Below are 14,910 nucleotides of genomic sequence, written 5' to 3'. Positions count from 1 at the left end.
CATGATCTTGATACCGTTCCTCCTTAAAACAGATTTATTTATTTATTTATTTTATTCAATTTGTATACCACCCTTCTCCTAGTGGACTCAGGTCGGTGCACAGCCAAAACTAAAACACATACCAATACAAAATTTAAAATTTTTAAAAGAATTTCATGACTTTGGCCACAAAATTTAAAACATTCAAACTAAAACCCATTGACAATTTAAAAAACTAAAAAAGCTAGAAAAGGGGGGGAGGTTCACGCCAGCCCTGCTTGATGGAAAAGAAAATTTTTTAGGGCACGGCGAAAGACCCGGAGATCCGATATCCTTCGTATCTCCGGGGGCAAATCGTTCCAGAGGGCAGGAGCTGCCACAGAGAAAGCCCTCCCCCTGGGGGTCACCAGCCAACATTGCCTGGCTGACGGCACCCTGAGGAGTCCCTCTCTGTGGGAGCGTACTGGTCAGTAGGAGGCTATTGGCAGCAGAAGGCGGTCCCGCAAATACCCAGGTCTTATGCCATGGAGTGCTTTAAAGGTGGTGACCAACACCTTGAAGTGCACCTGAAAGACCACTGGAAGCCAATGCAGCTCACGCAGGAGAGGTGTCACATGGGAGCGCCCTCTCGCTCCCATAATCCCCCACGCGGCCGCATTCTGCACCAGTTGGAGCCTCCGGGTGCTCCTCAAGGGAGCCCCATGTAGAGAGCACTGCAGTAGTCCAGGCGGGAAGTGACGAGTGCCTGAGTGACTGTGTGTAAGGAGTCCCGATCCAGAAAGGGACGCAACTGGCAAATCAGGCGAACCTGATAAAAAGCCCTCCCTGGCCACGGCCCCACAGATGGGTTTGGTTGGTATTCATATCAGATCACATAGCATCAAATCCACTGGTCTAATGGTTAAAGCACCAGGCTAGAGAGCAGGGGCTCTGAGTTGAAGTCGCACCTTAGGTATGAAAGCCAATTGGGTGAATCACCAGGAGAGAGTGAGTTCTAGTCCTGTCTCAAGCACAAAAGTCAGCTGAGTAAATTTAGACCAGTCCCTCTCTCTCTCGCTCTCTCTCAGCCCAACCAACCTCACAGGGCTGTTGTTGTTGTAGGGAAGCTAAGAAGTGGAAGGTGTGTTGGATACGTTTGTTGTCTTGAGTTATTTGCAAAAATAACACACATAAATAAAAAAGTATAAAATATACATTGATATCTTACACAATGATGCCACATAATATGCACGCTACACAGTAAATTTTTAAAATGTTTTGATTCACAGGATATTGATTGATGTTAGAAAGGAATGATTCTTGTGGCAGGAGCTACAACAGTGATTCTCAACTCTGTTGATGTTTTCTTATACCTTCACATCCATAAATCCACTCAGCCGACTGCATTGTACTTTGTGCAGTCGCTACAGATGGAAAAGCTTCCTTACAAGCTATTCTTAAATTCTAGAGGTCTCCCGAAATAATCTAAGCAATGGCTTTTTACTCTTTTGTGTAAAGAGCTGCTTTTCTTTTAAGAGGTAGCTGTGGGATGGGGGATCAAAGGGACAGATAGAGAGATTGAAGAGAAAAGAACTATGTACATAGAATGAAATGATGGCCACAGTAGGATTTCTTAGATCTATCAGGTAAATATTTTGAAGCAGCAAAGGTATGAAATAAGTGTGAAGGGGCTACACAAGCCCTGGGCAACCTATTCAGGGAGTTTAATTCCAGAAATAAATCTCTTTCAGCACATTTGCCAGTACTGTAGCATAGTAACAGTGATTCTGATCACACACCTTAATTTGTCACAAGATTATCAACTGCAACCATTGCCTTCTGATTCAGACCTACATAAGTTGAACAGAAACTGAAAGATTTCTGGAATCCAGGACAAGGTGAAGGCAATGTCTCCAGTCCAGTTTTATTTATCTGTTTCTATATTTACATTCTTCAATTCGTGACAGTTAGACAGTAAGTCTAACTACTTTTCCGCCTCTATTGCGTCATCAGGGAATCGTCCGGCCACCCTGTTTAGGGTGACCCGCGCCCTGCTCCATCTGGGAGTGCGGGAGGATCCCTTAGAAGGCAGGGCGGAGGATTTCGGACAATACCTGTATGACAAAATCGCTCAGATCCGGGGGGATTTGGACTCTGACTGGGTAGATCAGGGCAGGGTGACGAGGAACAGTCTTGAGAATGTTATCTGGGAGGAGTTTGATGCTGTGACTCCCGATGATGTGGACAGGATTTTGGGGAGACTTAGTGCGGCCACATGTTTACTGGACCCGTGTCCCTCCTGGTTGGTACTGGCTTCCTGGGAGGTTACACGAGGCTGGCTCCAGGGCGTTATTAATGCTTCCTTGAGTGAGGGTCACTTCCCCGCTGCCCTGAAAGAGGCGGTGGTGAGGCCTCTCCTCAAGAAGCCGTCCCTGGACCCAGCAATATTGGCTAACTATCGTCCTGTCTCCAACCTTCGCTTCATTGCGAAGGTTGTTGAGAGTGTGGTCGCGCAACAGTTTCCACAATTCCTGGAGGAAACATCCTATCTGGATCCGTTCCAGTCAGGTTTCAGGTCTGGGCACAGCACGGAAACGGCATTGGTCGCGCTGGTTGATGATCTCTGGAGGGCTCGGGACAGGGGTTATTCCTCTGTTCTGGTCCTATTAGATCTCTCAGCGGCTTTTGATACCATCGACCATGGTATCATGCTGCACCGGCTGGAAGAGTTGGGGGTGGGAGGCACCGTGTTACGGTGGTTCTCCTCCTTTCTCTCCGACCGGTCGCAGTTTGTGTTGGCAGGGGGGCAGAGGTCGACCTCGAGGCCTCTCATTTGTGGAGTGCCGCAGGGATCGGTCCTCTCGCCCCTTCTGTTCAACATTTATGTGAAGCCGCTGGGCGAGATCATCCGTGGCTTTGGGGTGAGATCCCACCAGTACGCTGATGACACCCAGCTGTACATCTCCACCCCAGGCCACCCCAACGATGCCCTTGAAGTGATGTCCCAGTGCCTGGAGGCTGTGCGGATCTGGATGGGGAGGAACAGGCTCAGGCTCAACCCTTCCAAGACTGAGTGGCTGTGGCTCCCGGCATCCCGATATAGTCAGTTGACTCCATCACTGACTATTGGGGGCGAGTCTTTGGCCCCCACTGAAAGGGCTCGCAATCTGGGAGTCCTCCTGGATAGGCAGCTGTCTTTGGAGGAACATCTGACGGCTGTTACCAGGGGGACCTTTTATCAGGTTCGCCTGATTCGCCAGTTGCGGCCCTTTCTTGATCGGGATTCCCTGTGCACAGTCACTCATGCCCTCGTCACCTCTCGCCTTGATTACTGCAATGCTCTCTACATGGGGCTCCCCTTGAAGAGCACCCGGAGGCTCCAACTGGTCCAGAACGCAGCAGCGCGGGTAGTGATGGGAGCAACATGGCGCTCCCATGTAACACCACTCCTGCGCGAGCTGCACTGGCTCCCGGTGGTCTTCCGGGTGCGCTTCAAGGTGTTGGTTATCACCTTTAAAGCGCTCCATGGCATAGGGCCTAGCTATCTCCGAGACCGCCTGCTGCTACCGATGACCTCCCATCGACCCGTGCGCTCCCACAGAGAGGTCCTCCTCAGGGTGCCATCAGCCAAACAATGTAGGCTGGTGGCCCCCAGGGGGAGGGCTTTCTCTGTGGGGGCTCCCACCCTCTGGAATCAGTTGCCCCCGGAGATAAGAAGAATCCAGGACCTCAATGCCTTCCGTCGTTCCCTGAAAACCTATCTTTTTCAGCAAGCCGGGTTGGCTTAAGAAGAAATTTTAAAATTTTTAAATCCTTTTAATTAGTCTGCGATTTTTAATTTTTTGGGCCAAATTTTATATATATTTTTAAATGTTTTAATATTTGTATTCTATGTTTTTTATCTTGGCTGTACACCGCCCTGAGTCCTCAGGGAGAAGGGCGGTATATAAATTCGAAATTAAATTAAATTAAATTAAAATATATTCCTCTCTGCTGTGGGTATTCAAGTACCTGAACATTTTAGCATGTCAGCATGTAAAATCATATTGCTTTCTTGCAGAAAATAACTGAAAAAACAGGCCGAAAAAAGCCTCAAAAATGGGCCAAAAAAACCTAAAAAATGGGCCAGAAAAAGCCTCAATAACAGGCAGAAAAAAGCCTTGAAAACAGGCCAAAAAAAGCCTCAAAAACAAGCCAAAAAAGCCTCAAAAACAGGCTGAAAAAAGCCTTAACAATGGGCCAAAAAAGCCAAAAAAAAAAACGGGCCGCAAAAAGCCTAAAAAATGGGCTGAAAACAGCCTAGAAAATGGGCAGAAAAAAGGTCCGAAAATGGGGCACATTGAGGCCAAAAACCTTTTTGTTGTTGTTTTCCTCTTCTAAATTTAGGTGCATTTTATAGTCTGGTGCGTCTTACAATCCTAAAAATCCGGTATGTCTGAACTTGTCCAGTTTGATCTATCTCCAACTATCTCCATACAATTAGCAGAAATATCAATGCTATCCTTTAATTTTGTTAAGTTTTAGCTAGCATTCATTATTTCTCTCAAACTTCTATCATTTAAAGTAGAGACACCCAAAAGTCATCAAATTTGGAAGAGGATCAGAATGTTCTGTTCCCTCTTAGATCCAGAAGAAAAGGGAGAATGGAGTGATGTTGTCCAGGAAATTCAGTTGCTAAATCACCGCAGTCTGCATATCTCAAGCTTATTTGTTTCGTGGAATACATCATTAGTTTTTTGCTGCACCATTGAGTTACTTCAATAAAAGGCACTAAATGAACTAGTTTATCAAAATAGTAGTTCAAAGTATCATTTTACACGTGGTGGGTGCTTCTTCTAATCCTCTCCCCAACATCCGAGGCATGAATGGTAAAGCCAGGAAAATGGCACAGAGGGACAAACTGATATTTTATTTATGCTCCAGTGATTCTCCCAAAGTGATCCCCAATGAGGATCATAAGCAGTTGCATAAAATCTACTCCTACTTGCTGGCTCCCTGACTTGAGCCACATTGCACCACCAGCCCTACGAAGGCAGAAAGCCTTAGTGAAGGAGTATAACAAAATGATGAGAAACCCACTTCTTCCTGTGCATGCTGATCTTCCTCATCTATCTACTGGCAGGCTTAAATCCAGGAAGCCCTCTCTGGTACTCGCTCAACAGCTGTCTGACAACTTTGATGTCAACACAATGTGGAAAGCCAAATGGGCTGCTGAACGCCCAGATACAGGCAGATATGTAGATGACCCTACACAAAAGGTGCCAGGTTTTAACCTTCCTCACCAGCATTGGTCAACTCTGAACAGGATCCGTACCCAACGTGGTATCTGCCAGGACTCATTGTTTAAATGGTGTCTTGTCTCCATCTCTCAGTGTGACTCTGGTGTTCCTCGACAAAACATCCACCACATTATGTCCGAATGTCCATCAAGAGCTTACACCATGATGAAAGAGGATTAACAAGCTAGAAACACATACAGGTATAAAGCTACATAAAAGACTAGGTATTGTAAGCAATATTAGTACTTGTAAACCACAATATATAGAGTGATAAATGTATAGAGGATTATGTTAGAACCAAGGAAATAATAGATATAAGTATGTGGTACAATATCAAGTTACCTTTTTTTTTTATGGACTATACTGCATGAATAAGAGAAAAATGTCGTAATTAGGATGTATAACATCATGTATATTTAAAGAGGTGCTAATACAACCAGCATATCACTGTTGCAAAATTGGAATTGTGATGTAAAATGAAGGAAAATGTACAATAAAAAATATTTTTTAAAAAAGAGCTTACACCAGCCCAATGTCTGATTTTTTCAACATAAACCGTCCTGTCCTTGAATGGCTGGGTGGATTGGATATTAACATTTGAATCACTATAAATCCAAATATTTGCCATACGCTAAATAAATCAATCTCCCAAAGTGTTTCCTCATGAGGTAGAGGTTAGCCCAAAGCAGAGGTGGGTTTCAGCAGGTTCTGACCAGTTCTGGAGAACCGGTAGCAGAAATTTTGAGTAGTTTGGCGAACCGGTAGTAAAAATTCTGACTGGCCCCACCCCCATCTATTCTGTGCCTCCCGAATCCCAGCTGATTGGGAAGAAATGGGGATTTTGCAGGATCCTTCCCCTGGAGTGGGGTGGGAAAGGAGATTTTACAGTATCCTTCCCCTGCCATGTCCACCAAGCCACACCCACCAAGCCACGCCACGCCACGCCCACCAAGCCACACCCACAGAACCGGTAGTAAAAATTTTGAAACCCACCACTGACCCAAAGCTCCTGTTTCAGTTCCACCAATGTTCCTCAACTTTTCTGGGATCGCGGCCCAGTGAAGAGGGTGAAGGGGGGAATGTAGGGATTATTTTGTGTGAGCGGACTTGCATGCGCACCTCCCACTCGTGCAAGTGGAACTGAAAGTGCTGCCCCCCCACCTCTCGCATGAGTGGGGATGCGAGCGAGCACGCACGTGTGCCATCCTGCCACGCAACTCACAGCCACAGCCCAATAGTGGGCCACTGCCCACAGGTCACGTACCCTTACCTTAAACCAAACACACATTTTCCTGGTGTTGTGTAATAACTGCAAGAGTGCAGGCCGAAGAGAAGGTCCAGCTACTTTGGTTTACACAAATATATCCATTTCCTTTCAATATCACAGCTTTCCATGTACCTGGACCAGTGGTGGCTTCCTCCCGGTTCCGCCTGGTTCTGCCGAGCCGGTAACGGTGACGATATGACGTCACCAAACCGGTTCTGCCCCCCCGCCCCTCCACCCCCCACCCACCCCCCGCGTTATTCTTACCTTTTATTTGGCCCCACCCCCAATCTATTACTGCCTCCTGAGCCCCAGCTGATGGCTAGAAGCAAAAAAACTGATCGGTACAGCTCTGCAAGCAGTTAAAAGCCTGGTAGACCAGTACCTCTGCTAAATCCTAAATAATTGTCACATGACCATCAAGCCACGCCCATAAAATAAGCCACGCCCACAGAACCGGTAGTAAAAAAATTTAGAACCCAGCCAAGACCTGGACATGGACTCTGTCCTTAAGATTATATGTCTCCTTTGTATTCTCCCAAAGGGTCTGTTTTTCTTTAGCTTTTGTGCTGTTTTGTTTTTGTTCCTTATTGCGCTTTTTAATTTGTTCGGTGTTGCACTCTTTAAATAAAATCAGAATGAAAAAAAAAAAAAAAGATCACGGGTACATTTCAAAATAGCAAACATGCAAACGGGGAGATAAGAATACAGAGAGAGGACACAAACCCAAAATAGAAATCAATAATCATCCTAAGAATAGCTGAAGCAGAAATAGCAAATTATGGCCCGCTTTGCATTTTATGATGAATTGCAAGGGTATATTGTAGATACTCCCAGTTTTAATCAATCAGCATTTGTTATACAGGAAGAATGTGGTGTGGTTTCTCACCCTAATTATGGATAATTTTTTTTTTCAGCAGCTTTTTTTCTGCTTCCTCTTCTGCTTTTTCTGCCTATGCTTTGGAAATTAGGGAGTGCCCAGTGTAAAAAAAAGAAAATGAAACATATACTGAGATACGAAATGCACACTGAATGTTTATTTTTAATATCCTCTGGAGACTTTGGACATTACCTGCATTTCTTAGAAACTGTTTTTTTTTTTCCAGCAGAACTCTCCTCTCATTAAATGTCATTGGGTCTTGATCCTCTCAAAATGCTATATCACACCTCATGCCGTCAGTTCTACCTTGTTGCCTAGCAATTATCGAAACCTAGCAAAACCAGAAAGTAAAACCTGAAGGCTGGCTGAGGAAAGAAAAAGGAAAAAAAAACAAAACAAACCACCACACACTAAATCTGGTTTCCTGGTTCTCACTTGAAGGAGAGGCTTAAATCTATTCTTATTGGGAATCAAACTGTTAAGGATAATTCAGCATGTTTTTCTCCATTCTGCCATTAATCTGTCTTCATTAACCTGGAAGCTGATCTAAGATATATGAAGAAACCTTAGAACTGCATCACAAACTTTGAGGTCACCTACAGGTCCCAACTCAATGGCCTTATGTGCCTGTGTGGAAAATGCAATGCTAAGTAAACTTTGTGCTTCCATCTTTCTTTTCCTTCCTTCCTTCCTTCCTTCCTTCCTTCCTTCCTTCCTTCCTTCCTTCCTTCCTTCCTTCCCTCCCTCCCTCCCTCCCTCCCTCTCTGCCTCCCTCTTGCCTTCCTTTTTTCCTCCCTCCCTCCCTCTCATTCCCATCTCCTTCCTTCCTTCCTTCCTTCCTTCCTTCCTTCCTTCCTTCCTTCCCTCCCTCCCTCCCTCCCTCCCTCACTGCCTCCCTCTTGCCTTCCTTTTTTCCTCCCTCCCTCCCTCTCATTCCCATCTCCTTCCTTCCTTCTTTCCTTCCTTCCTTCCTTCCTTCCTTCCTTCCTTCCTTCCTTCCTTCCTTCCCTCCCTCCCTCCCTCCCTCCCTCCCTCCCTCACTGCCTCCCTCCTGCCTTCCTTTTTTCCTCCCTCCCTCCCTCCCTCTCATTCCCATGTCCTTCCTTCCTTCCTTCCTTCCTTCCCTCCCTCCCTCCCTCACCGCCTCCCTCCTGCCTTCCTTTTTTCCTCCCTCCCTCCCTCCCTCTCATTCCCATGTCCTTCCTTCCTTCCTTCCTTCCTTCCTTCCTTCCTTCCTTCCTTCCTTCCCTCCCTCCCTCCCTCCCTCCCTCACTGCCTCCCTCCTGCCTTCCTTTTTTCCTCCCTCCCTCCCTTCCTCTCATTCCCATCTCCTTCCTTCCTTCCTCCCTTCCCTTCCCTCCCTCCCTCCCTTCTATTCTCCTCTTTCTTCCCTTCTATTCCTTTCCTGCCTTCCCCCTGCTTCCTTCCTTCCTTCTTCTCATCATCTCATCTCTTCTCTTCTCTTCTCTTCTCTTCTCTTCTCTTCTCTTCTCTTCTCTTCTCCTCTTTCTTTCTTTTCTTATCTTCATTAATCTGAAAGCTGATCTAAGATATATGAAGAAACCTTAGAGCTGCATCACAAACCTTGAGGTCACCTACAGGTCTCAGCTCAATGGCCTTATGTGCCTGTGTGGAAAATGCAATGCTAAGTAAACTTTGTGCTTCCATCTTTCTTTTCCTCCCTCCCTCCGTCCCTTTTTTCCTTCCTTCCAGGAGTGAAATCCAGGAGGTTCTCACAGGTTCTGGAGAACCAGTAGCGGAAATTTTGAGTAGTTCTGAGAACCGGCAAATACCACCTCTGGCTGGTCCCCGAGTGGGGTGGGAGTGAAGATTTTGCAGTATCCTTCCCCTGCCATGCCCATCAAGGCACGCCCACTAAGCCACACCATGCCCACCAGGCCACGCCCACAGAACCAGTAGTAAAAAAAAATGGATTTCACCACTTCTTCCTTCTTTATGTTCCCCCCATCTCACTGTTGCTGAGCAACATCATAAAAAAACATTAGTAGAGTTATTAAAACCTTAAAAACAACAGCATTTAAAGTTAACAAAAACTGGGTAAAAGTTGGAACCGATAGATAGATGGAATCATCCCGTTTCTGCTCACCTTGAGAACTTCTGATCAACATTTAATCAGCCTGTTACACCATCAAGTCGTAAGAAGCTCTTAAAGGCACTCAGCATTCAAAGCAAAGTAAAAATGGGACTGCATATTTTGTTTTTCTCTCTGCTGATGTTAAGGCATGAATTGTTTGTGAGCTTTCCACCAGCTGGACATCTGCAGCTATCAATCAGTAACAATACTTGCTGACTGGAGACTAACAAATGTTCAAACATTATCCTAAATTACTCATTTTTAATTCATTGTTCCATCCTTGCAGGGCATGTGATATTTTAGGAATTGAAGATTCTTTTCACTGCTTCACCCATTCCCACTATATGTTTGTTTCCCTTTTAAGTTGTGATTTTTGTACTGTTACCTCTGAAAAGCTTAAGGATATGCTGCTATTCTTGTTGTTCTTAGATACACATAGATAAGGTGAGCGTAATTACCTATCCCACCTGATTTTAGATATTAATATGCCCACTTATTGGAAATATAATCAATCAGTCCTTCTGTGTTAAGTGACCTAAATCCAGCGCTCCAATTTTTACTCCGGTATCTTCTCTTGGCTGCAGAATGTTGTCATTGTATTACCACAACTTCTCAATTATTCGACCACTGCCAAAAGACATCGAACTTAGAATAATAGAGTTGGAAGGGACCTCGGAGGACTTCTAGTCCAACCTCCTGCTTGAGCCGTGTAGCCATGATGGCGAACCTATGGCACATGTGCCAGAGGTGGCACGCAGCGCCCCCTCTGATGGCACGCAAGCCGTTGCCCCATTCCAGCTCCACTGCACATGTGCATGTGCCTCCCACTGGCCAGCTGGTCTTTGGGTCTCTGCTGCACATGTGCGGAGGATGGGCCATGTGCCGGGGACTACACACGCATGCTCAGGGCACATGCGGGGGGGCACATGCAGGGGCACATCCGCATGCACAGGGGGGCAGAGTGAATGCAGGGGGCTACAAGCGCATTGCATTTTGGGGGTCCAGGCGCTTGCACGCCCTTTGAGCACTCAGTCCAGAAAAGGTTAGACATCACTGCCCTATACCATTCCAGACAAATGGTTGTCCAGTCTCTTTTTGAAACCTTCCCGTGATGGGGGGCACACACAACTTCTGAAGGTAAGTTATTCCATTGGTTGATTGCTCTTGCCATTAGGAAGTTTCTTCTTAGTTCTAGGTTGCTTCTCTTCTTGGTTAGTTTCCATCCATTGTTTCTTGTCTTGCCTTTTGGTGCTTTGGAATATAGTTTGACCCCGTCATCTTTGTTGGAGCCCATCAAATATTGGAAGACTGCTATCATGTCTCCCCTAGCCCTTCATTTCATTAGGCTAGACAAGTGATGGCTAACTTTTTCTGGACCGAGTGTTGAACATGCACGCATGCGGTGGAACCCCCAAAATGCAATGCGTGCATGCCCCCTTGCATGCGCCCCTGCCCGCCCCCTGCACATGCATGCGCAGCCCCCACATGCACTCCACCCCCACGCATGTGCACATGCCCCCCATGTCTCACTCCCCACGCATGCTCCTCTGGCCCCCTGCACGCAGCCCATCCCCTGCACATGCGCGGCAGAGACCCAACCAGCTGGCCAGCGGGAGGCATGCACACATCTGGGACGGAGCCGAAGTGGGGCGATGGTTCACGTGCCCACAGAGAGGGCAGTGAGTGACACCTGTGGCATAGGTTCGCCATCACAGGACTAGACATGCCCAATTCCTGTAACCGTTTGCTTATAATAGTTTTGCTTATAATAACATTTGCTTACAATCCTCTCGCCTTACTACTGGTTCACATTATGAAAAGTCTGTTACATCTGACCAAGGTATGTTTTAGTAGCTATAACTACCAAGAGACCAGCATGGTGGTTTTTGATCTAGGAATGGATTTTCTGAACAAGCAGACTTTGGGGCAATGGTGAAATGTTGGACTTCCTGCTAATTTGAAACAGCATTGTCTGTGCCAAAGGAAATGGCAAACCGAATGACCTCCTGTTGCTTTCTGATCATATTCACTATTGGCAAAAGAGAGTCAGGATCAATATTGCATATTTTCAGGCTCTTCTGTTCTTCCTCAGAAAAGACATCAAACAGGAAGGAAAGAATTGTGCCTCCAGGAAACTGTTGAAGTCTCTAGGAGTGGATGCTTTTTAAGTTGACTTGTCTGATCCAGCGTATCACCAGATGCAATTATAGGAAGTTCAATGTGTTTCTGTAGACATTTATTACATATCTTCCAGCCTCAATATATCTTTCAGAGGCAGCTGAATATTTTGAAATCTTTGCTTGCTGTCACCCAAAACACGCACTCCCCTCCCCATTTTGATCAAATCTTATCTTCTGCCTGTTGATATCCATTCCTCTATTATTCACATGAATGTATGATTCATGTGAATAACTGTTGTTATTGGTAGTGCTATCATAACCATCACCAATTATGTACACTTTACATGATTCCCATGCATCCCACCCAACGAAATATGCACTGAACAATATGCTACCCAAAGCCATTGAACAGGGAATTTGAACTAAAATCATATTGAAAAAAATCATTGGAAGGATATGCCATTTTAGATGAATGAAAGAAGCAATGAATAGTTTCAGCACAATTTATGTTTTGCCATCATGCCAAATGATGCCTTTAAAGAAATTATTAATCATTTCTTAGTATATTAGTGGGAACTGGCATATTCAGCAGAGAGAGGAAGATATGGTGGGAGGCTTTGAGAAGGAAAGAAGGAGGGAGGAGGGAGGGAGGGAGGGAGGGAAGGAAGGAAGGAAGGAAGGAAGGAAGGAAGGAAGGAAGGAAGGAAGGCAGAAAGGAGGGCAGGCAGGCAGGCAGGCAGGCAAGAAGGAAGGAAGGAAGGAAGGAAGGAAGGAAGGAAGGAAGGAAGGAAGGAAGGAAGGAAGGAAGGAAGGAAGGAAGATCAAGGAAAGAAGGAAGATAGGTCAAGGAAGGAAGGAAGGAGGGCAGGCAGGCAGGCAGGCAAGAAGGAAGGAAGGAAGGAAGATCAAGGAAAGAAGGAAGATAGGTCAAGGAAGAAAGGAAGGAAGGAAGGAAGGAAGGAAGGAAGGAAGGAAGGAAGGAAGATCAAGGAAAGAAGGAAGATAGGTCAAGGAAGGAAGGAAGTCAAGGAAGGAAAGAAGGAAGGTCAAGGAAAGAAGGAAGGAAGGTCAAGGAAGGAAAGAAGGAAGGAAGGAAGGAAGGAAGGAAGGGAGGAAGGAAGGAAGGAAGGAAGGAAGGAAAGAAGGAAGGAAGGAAGGAAGGACCGACCACTGGTTGGTCTCCCATCTGGTTGTGACCAAGAGTGTGACATTAAGGAGTCCTTACTATCAAAAGACCATGCTATTGATTTGCAGCTCAGTTGCCAGCAAAATATGCAACCTGAACAAAAGCACTGGTTGGTGTGCTTCATGGACCTCTGGAAAGAAGAAGGATGAATGAACCATGTTCTCGTGTTAATTAGAATTTGGGCCCCAACCATGCAGTTGGACACATATAATGTATACTAGTGATGTGAAGCTTGTTGAAGCTTCCATGTTGCCTTTTTCACAAACCACTCTCCACTCAATTTTATACAGACAGCCAAGAAGATCATCTGCAAGGATGGAGAACCAGTTTAGATGGTCCAATCCAGTTGCTTCTTGGATCTGTCTGATTTCTTGAATATATTGAAGAAATTCCCCCATCTCAATTTTTAGGAATACTATGGATGTTCTGGATGATTGTGTGATATAGGCAACACATAAGTGGTTGACACTAACTTCCCAACAGTTTTCTTTCCACTCATAGGAACTTTCTGATTTACTAGGGAGCCAAAAGCATTGAAGCAGATGGAATGACAGCCAGAGCACAAACAGAGGAAAACGGGATGAATCAAGTCAAGCTCTCGATCACATTTTCAGAGAATAAATCGCATTGCTGTTCTGTATTGTGTGTATTTGTGTATTCATCGAAATGTAAGGGAAAGTAAGTGTGGACAAAAATAAAATGAATGGAGATGGCATCAATTAGGTCAGTCTTTTCTTGAACCCAGATGTTGGTGTTCAGTTTCTCTTGGGTTGGAGCACACTTCTTCTAAAGCTTCTTCACCTATGTGTTAAAGCTATTGGTAGTAGCGGTACAATGTAATTTGGGTGCTTCCAGTAAGTAACCAATGGGGTTGTATGCGTTTGGTTTGAATTGTCCTGTTCTTTGAAAGAAAGAGATGATACCCATGTTTCCCCGAAAATAAGACCCTGTCTTATATTTTTTTGAACTCCGAAATAAGCACTTAGCCTTATTTTTGAGGAGGTCTTATTATTTTGGGGTGCGTGGAGCAAGACGGGGCTCCTCTTGCCGTCTTACCTGATTTCCAGCTCTGTCTCCCTAACCCTAACCAGAGGAAATGGCGGGAACCGGCTGTGCATGTGGTTAAATATTTTCAGGGAGGGCTTATTTTCAGGGAGGGCTTATTTTAGCACATGCTCTCAAAAGCCCAATTGGGCTTATTGTTCGGGGAGGTCTTATTTTGGGGAAAACACGGTAGAACATCTACACTATTGATGTTCTACCGGGAACCAGTGAGGAAGTTCTATTCTGGAGGTCACATTTGTTACAGTAATGTTACAGTTGCCTGCATCGGAACTCTGCATGTTTCACAATGTTTTATAATGTCTTAATATGTGATAGTTGTGTTAATATGAAGGGAAGATGTTACAGTCGCTTGCATCGAGACTTCGTATGGTTCACAATGTAATTGTTTTTAAATTTTATATGCAATGTTTTATCTCGGCTGTACACTGCCCTGAGTCCCGCAGGAGAAGGGCGGTATAGAAATTAAATTAATAATAATAATAATAATAATAATAATAATAATAATAATAATAATAATAATGTTTTAGTAATACAGTGTTTTATATTGTTTTAATGTATATACGTAATGCTTATGGGGTTAGTGGGGTGTTTAATGTTTTAAAACGTGATAGTTGTATTAATGAAAAAGGAAAGATGTTACAAGGGTCATGTCTGCAGTCTTGGCAGGATCAGTTTAGATGTATTCCTTGACTCTCGAGGAGTTGCCTTCAGCTGCATGTGTGAGGTATTTCCGGTTCCTGTCATATGTAGATATATACCTGTAATGTTGGTTTGTTAAGGTGCTTTATTGATGATTAAACCTACTTGAAACAACATTGATATATTTTCTTTGTTTTCTTTATTCTTTATTTATTTTATGATTATATTACTTTACTTTCGCTATGTTTAAAATTCCTTTTTATTCCTCTGTTGTTGTTTTTTACTGTTGTAAGTTGCCCAGAGTAGCCTCATGGTGAGATAGGCTTTCCAGTTTTGACTGATTCACTTTCCTACCCATTTTTTAAAAAAATCTGGTCCTTGGCCCACAATACATTGGTTACCCAATATTTAAGATATAAAGGGC

The 14,910-nt window shown here is 44.8% G+C and overlaps 1 long non-coding RNA gene across 2 annotated transcripts in view; it reads left to right on the top strand.

The window, feature by feature from the left end:
* LOC148113184 (uncharacterized) overlaps positions 1-13,501 on the top strand; it is a 60,138-nt gene extending 46,637 nt beyond the window's left edge. For both annotated transcript variants that reach the window (XR_015728534.1, XR_015728533.1), the window contains one exon: positions 13,303-13,501. This is a non-coding gene — a long non-coding RNA (uncharacterized LOC148113184). The remainder of the gene's footprint in view (positions 1-13,302) is intronic.
* Positions 13,502-14,910: the final 1,409 nt, after the last annotated feature.

This window comes from Pantherophis guttatus, chromosome 6 (assembly GCF_059756535.1).
Source record: "Pantherophis guttatus breed Tessera chromosome 6, ASM5975653v1, whole genome shotgun sequence".
In the NCBI taxonomy this organism is placed as follows: domain Eukaryota; kingdom Metazoa; phylum Chordata; class Lepidosauria; order Squamata; family Colubridae; genus Pantherophis; species Pantherophis guttatus.
This window is presented reverse-complemented; position numbering and strand designations above follow the sequence as displayed.